The 9615-nt window shown below is 40.1% G+C and overlaps 1 protein-coding gene across 2 annotated transcripts in view; it reads right to left on the bottom strand.

The window, feature by feature from the left end:
• Window positions 1–6779: 6779 nt before the first annotated feature.
• Window positions 6780–9615, bottom strand: part of tafa5l (TAFA chemokine like family member 5, like) — a 108748-nt gene continuing 105912 nt past the window's right edge. For both annotated transcript variants that reach the window (XM_017716458.2, XM_017716459.2), the window contains exon 6: window positions 6780–9519. The gene's annotated coding sequence lies outside the window, so the exon portion shown is untranslated. The remainder of the gene's footprint in view (window positions 9520–9615) is intronic.

Raw genomic sequence — 9615 nt, 5'->3', positions numbered from 1 at the left:
AATGGAGAAAAAAAAGCTTTTAAAAACATCCACATGTGTTGACAAGGCCTAAAGGTAGGAATTTCAATGAAACCTGTTTGTGCTACAGTGTCTCAATAGTTTGAATACAGTTTGTGCCAATGTTTGGCAAAGCTTCCAACCTAGCAACAGTTGCCACAACAGAACGCATGTCTAGCTGGGGCAAGGAGAGATCCATTTTTTTCTAAATTTCTGAATCAGTCCGTCCTTGAGTCCTTCAGAGTAGTTTGATGTGAAACGGTAGAGAAACTGCAGACTCTTTCTATACAGTGGTGGTGATAAGAACCAGGGGTCACAATACAACACAAATCTAGCCATTTTATTTACTATCCATAGCCAGCAGTGAACCAACATGTGTCTTCTGACTTTTCATATGTAAAGTTGATGATGCTAAAATAGTCATAAATCTGAAGAAAAAAAAATTCTCCAGGGACTGTTTAACTCCACAAAGCCTTGCGTGTACCACTCCGATATGAACTCATTAAAATAAATAGATTAAAATGCAGTTTAAGATAAAACCTTTTCACAACACTATCATAAAGCAATGTCAGACATCAGGCAGCATATCTAGCTATCTGTATCTTTCTTTCTATGAGGGAGATTTTAGAGGTGGACAAATGGTTCCTATCACCACCACTGTGAACAATTCTGACTCTGCAAGTTTCTCTAGAACACACCAAACCACTTCGTGGACATGTTAATTATTTAATCACGCAGAAATGTTGAAAAATGGTGGAGCTCCCCTTTAAGTCGCTTGTTGAGTGCTGATCTAGCTCGGTGGTAATTTAAGATTTTGTGCGATTCTTTCACAAAATCCAGTTGTGTTTTAAGATGAAAGGCACCTCACTTCTACTTCTAATGGCAGTCTACTCTGGTACTTGGCTAGCTGTAACCATTGTGCCATAGAGTGCATTAAGAAGAAATCTCCATTAGGTATAAATACACACTACATAGTCAGCAGCGTGCACGGACCACAGAGCCAAAAGGCTGAATGCAGTGCCCTGCTGTTTGAGTGGCATATGGTGAGCCATCAGCTGGATATTTTTTTTGTGCTTAAAGCAATTCAGTGCAACAACCAAGATTATAATCCACGTGAACAATCAAATGCCTTTCATTCGTGACTCATGGAAGGCCGAGGCTCATAGAATCATGTTGGCTGCTGCCAATGGTCATTATCACGCATGTGATTTTGATACTGAGGTTTTATAAATGCCCAGTGTGGGCCAATTGTACATTACACAAACACATTTCAGACGCATATACTGTACCAGTCTTCACCGTTTGGACATCTCTGACTGAATGTGCTTTTTTCATAATCTTAAAGACCTTTAAAAATAGAAGAAAAGTAGAAATGGTGCTGCTGAATTATCTATGTGTACATTTTCATCCAAAACAAATATGTGATACTTTACTTAGAGGGATCCTTTTTGAATGAAACAAACACTTACCAGACTCTCAGTAACATGTCAAAAGCACGTGGGTTAGGATTCGGTTTTAGATTAAGGTTAAGGTGATGGTTACGTTTTGCGTTGTGGAAATAATATATTAACAGTGAGTCTACTTGTAACAATAAATCTAGTAATGTATCAACAGAACATCTACAAGATATTTACCTGAATGTATTCAGATGCTTCACTACTGCTACTTCACTGATATGTTGTTGATGTGTTACAGGTAATCAGTACTAAAAAAAACGATTGTTAAAAAAACGAATTCAGAGTGGTTTAATATCAAATGGATAATTGTACTGAAACCTACCCACTGTTCTTTTTGCCTTATGATGCCTTTCATGTACCTCTCCAGTGAGAATGGGTTTAAATAAATAGGTTTTTATGCTAAAACCTTATCCAACCACCACAAAACAATGAGTGCATTTATATGCACTCCATCATCATCATCTGAACATAATCTTCAGCAGTTATCTGATCATTTAAATGGTCGTGTTAACACCACACTCCGATTTCTTTGATCAGAGTAAGGCCTAGAAATCCGATTAAGATATCTGATAAAGAGAGCTGGGTTTTGGCTCAGTAATCAGATTTCGCAGTGCATGTGAACTCTTACTCTGATTTCTTTGGTATTTCTCAGTCTGCACATGTGTGAAAACAGACGGCGGTACCGGAAGTAAGCGAGCAGCGTTGCCATGAGACAGCAACAAAACACTTTTGGAGTGATGCTGAAACTACATGCTTGTCGAAATGAAGGATTTAAATATTCTTCATCTTCTACATGACGTATGTTCATATTTTTAGGTAAAGTAGTTCGATGTTTAAAATAAAAGCTGCGGCATGAAGTTTGAGCTTTACATTACGTTTATGTCACGTCTTCTTCTGTGAGCTTACTTGCCGGTTGAAGCAAAGATCTGATTACTGTCTGACTCATAGACCTGAAGTTTTCACATTTTCTGATTACTCAAGTACATGTAAAAGCATTGATCAGTTTACAGACAAAATCAGATTTTCTGCAGTTATCAGATTATTAAGTGCATGTAAATGCACTCACTGTCTCACATACCAGGCAGCATATACATAACCTATTCATGTACTACCTTTATATGAGGTCGGTTTTAGAGGCTTCAGACTTCTGGTTCCTACCACCACCACTGACAACAATTCTAGAACATCAGAGAACATGAAACCACCTTGAATGACTTTGTTTACATCTTAACAAGCTGAATGGGGAGAATTTGAGAAATGGGTGGAAAGTATTTATAAAGGTATGCCAGTAATGTAATATTGAGAGCAAAAGCACTGTGTGAGTGCCTGTCCAAATTTTAGACTCATACAACTTGAAAGTTAAATGAATATACCTGATTCAAATGTGCACATGAATAAAATCCATTACACTATTATTGCCAAAAGTAAGCTTAGAGGCAAATTTGTGTTGCTGAAATATATTTTATTCATGGGTAAACGATGAATTAAATACATTCAGTGTCTCGCTCTTTTCCAGTGTGTACATAGCCACCCCCACTGTAAGGCAATGCAACAATCCCTGTGTTTTTCGGTCCATAATTACTTGTAATTAACTGCTATGACCTTGTAATCCAGGTGTAAACCCTGCTTATGGCTGCGTTATGTGGACTTAATGCCTGATGTGGCTGGCCGGACAGCCATAACTGGGATAAACGGTATTAAGCCCAGTCTCCTGAATGGTGAGCGAGATTAAGCAGCGAGGCCTGCGGTGTATCCTGACTCACTCCCTGTCCTCCTGCTAACCACTACATGTGTCAGGCTGACCTAACCCCCCTCCCTTTCCCCACTGCCGCCCTTTCGTAGCTACAGCATGCTTATGCCTCAAGAGGCAGCTTCCTCCGTTCTGCTGAAATATACATGAGGATTACACAGCCTGCTTTTCAGTGCGCGAGTGTCAAGCGTTGCGATGCGGCAGGCAGTAGCCCACTCTGCGGTCAGCACTGACTGATAAATCAGGCAGCAAAGTACAAACATTAATCCTAACCGAGGTGGGGAGGAGCTAGTACCGAGCCAGTTTATTAGGAACTAGATTCGTTGCCCACTTTTTTAGGAACGTCATATTGGTGCATAAAGGTTTACAGTTACTGATTGTAGCCTATTCATCTGTACCCCATAGTACCACCATAGGACCACCACTGACATATGGCATGGCAATGCATACACAATGTCAAGGTACACTGTATGTATCCCTAATAACTGGCATCCAAATGTACTTTTGAAAAAAAGATGGAACCTAATTAAAAGAGATCATGATTGTGTGAAAACTGTTTAAAATTCATGGCACACTTCCACAGCAGGGAAGAACAGGGCACAAAATAACACAGGGTAAAATGTAATATGAATAAATGATGGAGTAAAACAGGTTTAAATAGATGGTGCTAGTCATGTTCTCGTCTTCCCATAGCAATAACATTTTTCATCATTGATGTTTTTCCACTACTAATTTGTTTGTATAAGTCACAGAGTTCACATGTATTATATGATAATCAAGCTCTTGTTTGATTGTAATATGGCATGTAATCAACTCACAGTGAGAGCTAGCCAGCCTTAAGTGCAGACTCCACATGGCGGAGTTAGTTTTAATACAGAGAGAAGTGCATGTACCTCCACATAAATTCAAAACAGTGACGCCTTTATGCATTATAGATGTTATGCGAATAAAAAATATACCAACTTTAAATTTCATTGTGCTGATATTTGCTGTTCTCATTTGCAATCAAAAAAATTGAGGTATTTATTTTGGATTTAGCTTACTGTGGCTCTGTCTAAAAGACAGGAGGCTGAGCTGGAGGTGGCGGAGATGAAGATGCTGAGATTTTCGTTGGGAGTGACAAGGCTGGACAAGATTAGAAATGAGCAGATCAGAGGGACAGTGAAGGTGGAGCAGTTTGGAGATAAAGCCAGAGAGGCCAGGTTGAGATGGTTTGGACATGTGTTGAGGAGGAATAGTGGATATATTGGGCAAAGAATGTTGGAGATGGAGCTGCCGGGTAGAAGGAGGAGAGGTAGACCTCAGAGAAGGTTTATCGAGGTAGTGAAGGTGGACATGAAGATGGTTGGTGTGAAAGCAGAGGAGGCAGTGGATAGGGCAAGATGGAGGCAGATGATCCGCTGTGGCGACCCCTAAAGGGAGCAGCCGAAAGAAGAAGAAGAAGATTTTGGATTTAGCTTAGAAAGCATGTTTAGTTCAAACACAGTAGAATTGTATTAAATCAACAGTTTTATGCATCAGGTTACCAAACTTTTATAACAACTGTTACAACTACTGTGTCTGTTATGATGCTCCATTTCTGGCTGAAACGTTCATAAACGTCTGTGCTGGAAACTGAACCATATTTTCATCTGTAGCATGAGATGTGTTGCTTTAATAAAAATGACATGCCAATATTCGATCAAATGGTTTTCAAATTATTAAGCAAAAACCAACAAGTGTTAGTTTATACACTGATTGCTCTGTATCGCTGCATTTGTATCTCTGTATCTCCATTTTTGTCACTAATTTTATTACATAATTTGAAAATGTTGTGTGAAAATGTCAAGAGGTAGATGCCAGTAGAAGTAGGTTCAAAAGTTATATAAACTAACATTTAAAATGTTTTTTCACTGCTCTATAAAGTTTATATTTTTGAGACGTGAGCTTTTGTATGGCAAAGGCAATATGCTTCATTCAAAATATGCATGTCAAAATAACTTTGGTAACACTTGTTTAAGGCTACTTACTTAGTAAGACATTATAACACACTGAATAATGTATTTCTAAAGCAATACTCGAGTCTTTATGAACAGCTTATGCCAGTAATTGCAAGATACCATAAGCTGAAGAAAGTGACATTGTATTAGCGAAAGTCCATCACTTTAGTTTAAGGTCACTTATGTCAAAGCAGGGTCACTTACTTTATAGAACATTTCATGTTGCGTCTTCTTTCTAGCATAAGCTGGTCATAACTACTCAAATATGGCTTCACAAATATGTTGTTCAGTGCTTATGCATGTGTTAAATAGTCCCTATGTGTGCAGCCTTCAAATAAAGTGTTTTTGTTAAGACTGTATTATTATTTTTCAGTGGAGAGATATCCTAAACTGATCACTTGGACTACAACCCAATCATAACCCACCATAATCTGACCTGCTCCTCTTTGCCTTGCTCTTGGATTGATGTTACTGCTCTATTGATTCAATAACTGCGAGTTGTGCTTACAGTGAGTAAATATGTACATAAATATGACAGCGAGATGACACAGGGATAGATGATGGTGTCAGAATAAAACAAGACTGCGGTCTCTTGGGCCTTTAATAGAGTTGTCGCTATTGATAAATGATAAGTTAGGATGCTGAATGGCAAGATGCTGCGTCTTTAAAAGGCTGAGTACAGTGCGGTGGTTTTGCTTGGACGCAGTGGAGCTTGATTGATTCGGAGGAGAATCGCACTGGAGTCCTATATTAAATCTTTGAGTTAATCTCACTTGCACTGGGGTGGCTGCTAGCCACTGCCCGAGGGGGTGCTGCTCTGCTGGTGAGGCTGTGCTGCTCCCAGATTGGGCATAGTTGGGCAGTGAAATGACAAGTTTACGTGGTAGAATCAATGAAGTATATAACTTGTCCTCTTTCTACTGTAATTGCTCTATTCCTGGAAAGCTGCTTCAGGACAATGTCTGCTGTATAAACTGATATACGAATAAAACAGAATTGAACTGGGTGTTGGAGGATGAGCTGTGGTCTGTTTAACCGAACAGACAAATGAATGTTTGAACTGACCTCTATCAGAAGCATATGGGGTAATATTATTGTGGTAATAAGAAAAACAGTGAGAATACAATTTACATCAGAATGTTTTTTTGTCCTCTTTGTTGCAGGGGTTTTAATGCTGTTACAAGAACAGATTGACTTGTCGCATCTCTTTAGTGTATCAGGGCCTCAAGACAAGGCCGGAGAATATTCAGCGAGAGAGAGAGAGAGAGAGAGAGAGAGAGAGAGGGAGGGAGGGAGGGAGGGAAAGTGAGTGAGAGAGAGATTTTCTCCTGTTATTTCTGGGTAACAGTGCACCATGATGAATGGCTGAAGCCTCTCCTTGAGTTTCGCAGTAATTGGAAGCGAGGGATGTTGTGCTCCGCATATTTGCCAGAAGCATAACAGACTTTATTAGGAACCATAAAACACCATTAAAATTCACAACCGAGGGAGCTCTGCCTACCCCTCCAGACTGATAAATTACTAGCCTACCGTTCACTGAAAGTGGCCATTTTCTTTTTCGCCTTTTATCTATGCTTGTTAGTCCTTACCGGGTACAATCCTTGCATCCATTATGTGATTTGCTTTTAAATACAACGCTCCTGTTTTTTTTTTTGTTTTTTTTTTTACTTCTCATCCTCTCTCCTGGCCACCGGGCTAACAAAAAGCTAATAGAAGTAAGTGTTTCTTGCTCCTTGGATGCCAGAGGCATTGAAATCTACATAATAATAGATGTTCAGACAACAGAAGGCTGATGCAATCTGACCTCGCCGTCACATGTGGCTTAACAATGCGCCCGTGTACATCCTTTATATCCTATCTATCGCTAAACGTCATCTCAAGCGTCACTGCATATGGACTCACAGCCAAAATAGAGTATTCATACAAACAATATACTGCATCCTATGGAGAGAGACACTCGAAAGCAAAGAGTGAAAGGGACCTAGGAAAGCAGGAGACAGCCGGATAGCGTCTTTTACACTTGAAAATGCCAGAGAGGATCATAGACACGGTCAAAAAGTTCCCATTTTCAACAACAGGAGAGAGGTCGTAAAGTGGACATTGCCCTCGCTGAAAAAAGTCATTGAATGTAGTTGATTCAAATATGCAGCACAGTTTGAACTGTCAGTTTTGCTTGCTTTGCATTATAATACAATACTGTGCAAAAATCAGAGACCACCCTTCATTTATTTTCTCTCCAGCCAAAAACAGACATCAGATACAAGTTATTAATATTCCAGTATCTGAAAAAAGCAGAAAAGATATAAACAGAAAGTTACACAGAGCCTAAACTACTAATAAGATCAATGTTTTCAGTATTTGCTGAACTCATTTTTGCCTTCCATTTTTTTCAGGAGACTTGCTTTCAGTTGTTACAAGGAGATTTTTCCACACCTTCAAGTTCAGTCTTAGAAGTTGGTTGCATGTATTGCATCTCACCATTCAAATATTCCCACACGCACTTAATGATGTTGAAGTTTGGACTCTGGGGTGGTCAGTCCATTGTTCTGAAAACATCAGCAGTGTCTTTGATTTGCGAATGTTCTTCTTTTTCACATTCTCATAGCGCTGAGTTGTCTTCTCACAGCAGAAGGATGGAGAGAAACATCTGCGGACTGTTTCAGATCTGAAGCAAGAGTGGAGCTTGATTTTCTGCTCCCTCTCAAAAATGAAAGTTTTAAGTGCTGCTTATCTGACAGTTTTGATGTTCTACCACAGGGGTGCCCAATACGTCGATTGCAGTTGACCAGTTGATCGCACAGTGTACGTTGGTAGATTGCGGCTCATTCAAACAGGCTATTAAATTTTAACTTTCTCATTGATTTTGGTGGTGGACAGGTCTGTATGATTGACTGACCTGAAATGTGGCCGCTATTTCTTTAATTTACTGCTTGTTACCATAGCTACGCTGCAGCCACTGCTGCGAGTTTACCTCTAGTAATCTAGAAAGTTTGCATTTATCGTTGGCCAGTTTGTGTAGCGAAATTTTAATGTTTTTCTTCTGTAACCTACACTGACTCTTTCAAAAGATAAGTGTGAGACCGAGCACAAAGAACTGGAAAACTTACCCCTGCCATGCTGAGCTGAGGGAGGGCTATTTTTTACAAATAGCCATCCCACGTCCACAGATGGGGAATGTCGGGAGGCATTTTTGAACTATACAGAGTCTATGACAACGAATTCCCAGCTAAAAGTCAAGAATAAAGTCGTCCAGACTACACAAACCTGACTGACAATACGGTTAATGTCATTTTTCAGTGATTTGTCCTGTGACAAATATCACTATAGGCCAGTGAAGTGCATTAAAAAATCATGGCAGATCATGATGATCTCAAGCCACAAAAGTATAGACATCTACCAGATCTTGCACGGTCATTAGGAGCATCATTTTCTCTGTATCTTTTTTTTTGATCATCTCCCTTATTTAGGCAAGTGTATTATCTTATCCAATCTCAGAAATCTTCTGAAAAATGAATAATTTGTACTTAACGGCTGTTTGAAACAGAAAGTAAACGAATATAGAGTGGTCTCTGAGTTTTGCACAGGACTATATGTCTTATTCATGTGGAAATGATGTACACATTTGAATCAAATAAATTCATCCCATTTTTTTCAGTGGCAAAGCGGTCATTCAGTCCAGCCATTTGTTGATACTGTCTAGAACTGATTTGTCCACTATTTTCAGCTTAAATCTCCTTGGGGTTTAATGTCTGTATTCGTCAGGAATGCAGGGTGATCGGAGTACCCTCATCAGGGCGCATGTCCAAAGCATGCTGTCCACATGTTTAAGAAAAAACTGACTCTGGGGATGAAAAAACATCACAAAGGCATCATCCAGGTTGTCAGAGCTCTGTACTCTTCAGAATCCCAAACGTGATCATGTTCTGCTCGGATAATCCACGACTGTGGGGTTTCACAAGCTTGTTTGGCTTCAAACTACGAAGCTTCCATCCACTCTGAGCTTCATAAGAATGCAAAGCTCCAAGTCTGACGTGGATGTGTTTTACAGTTCTGCCCTGATGTAGGCCTATTATTGTAACCCCGGAGACGAACGCCACAGAGGCGGAACGTTCCATATTATGTCCTCAGAGAGTTCTCGACTGTCCATGACCAAGGTGCTGGCTCCTGTAAGAGGGAGAGGGGTTGCTGGGGGGGTGGGGGGTGGGGGGGTTTTCCGTGGTGCAGTTTGGGTTGGGGAGAGACTGAAAGGGGGCGTGAGTTGTTTTAGCTCCAGGATGAGAGGATGCGTTTGATGAATGACTTCTGGTCTGCAATGTTCCCATGAATGTCAATAGACCTGCATGACACACAAAGAGAAAGAGAGACAGAGAGGAAGAGCATGAGGACGAGAGGAAAATACACTGTGCACGATGATCAAAGCAGACAGAGTGAA

This window comes from Pygocentrus nattereri, chromosome 28, assembly GCF_015220715.1.
Source record: "Pygocentrus nattereri isolate fPygNat1 chromosome 28, fPygNat1.pri, whole genome shotgun sequence".
NCBI lineage: Eukaryota > Metazoa > Chordata > Actinopteri > Characiformes > Serrasalmidae > Pygocentrus > Pygocentrus nattereri.
The sequence above is the reverse complement of the archived record's forward strand: the minus strand, read 5'-3'. Positions and strand labels throughout refer to the sequence as shown.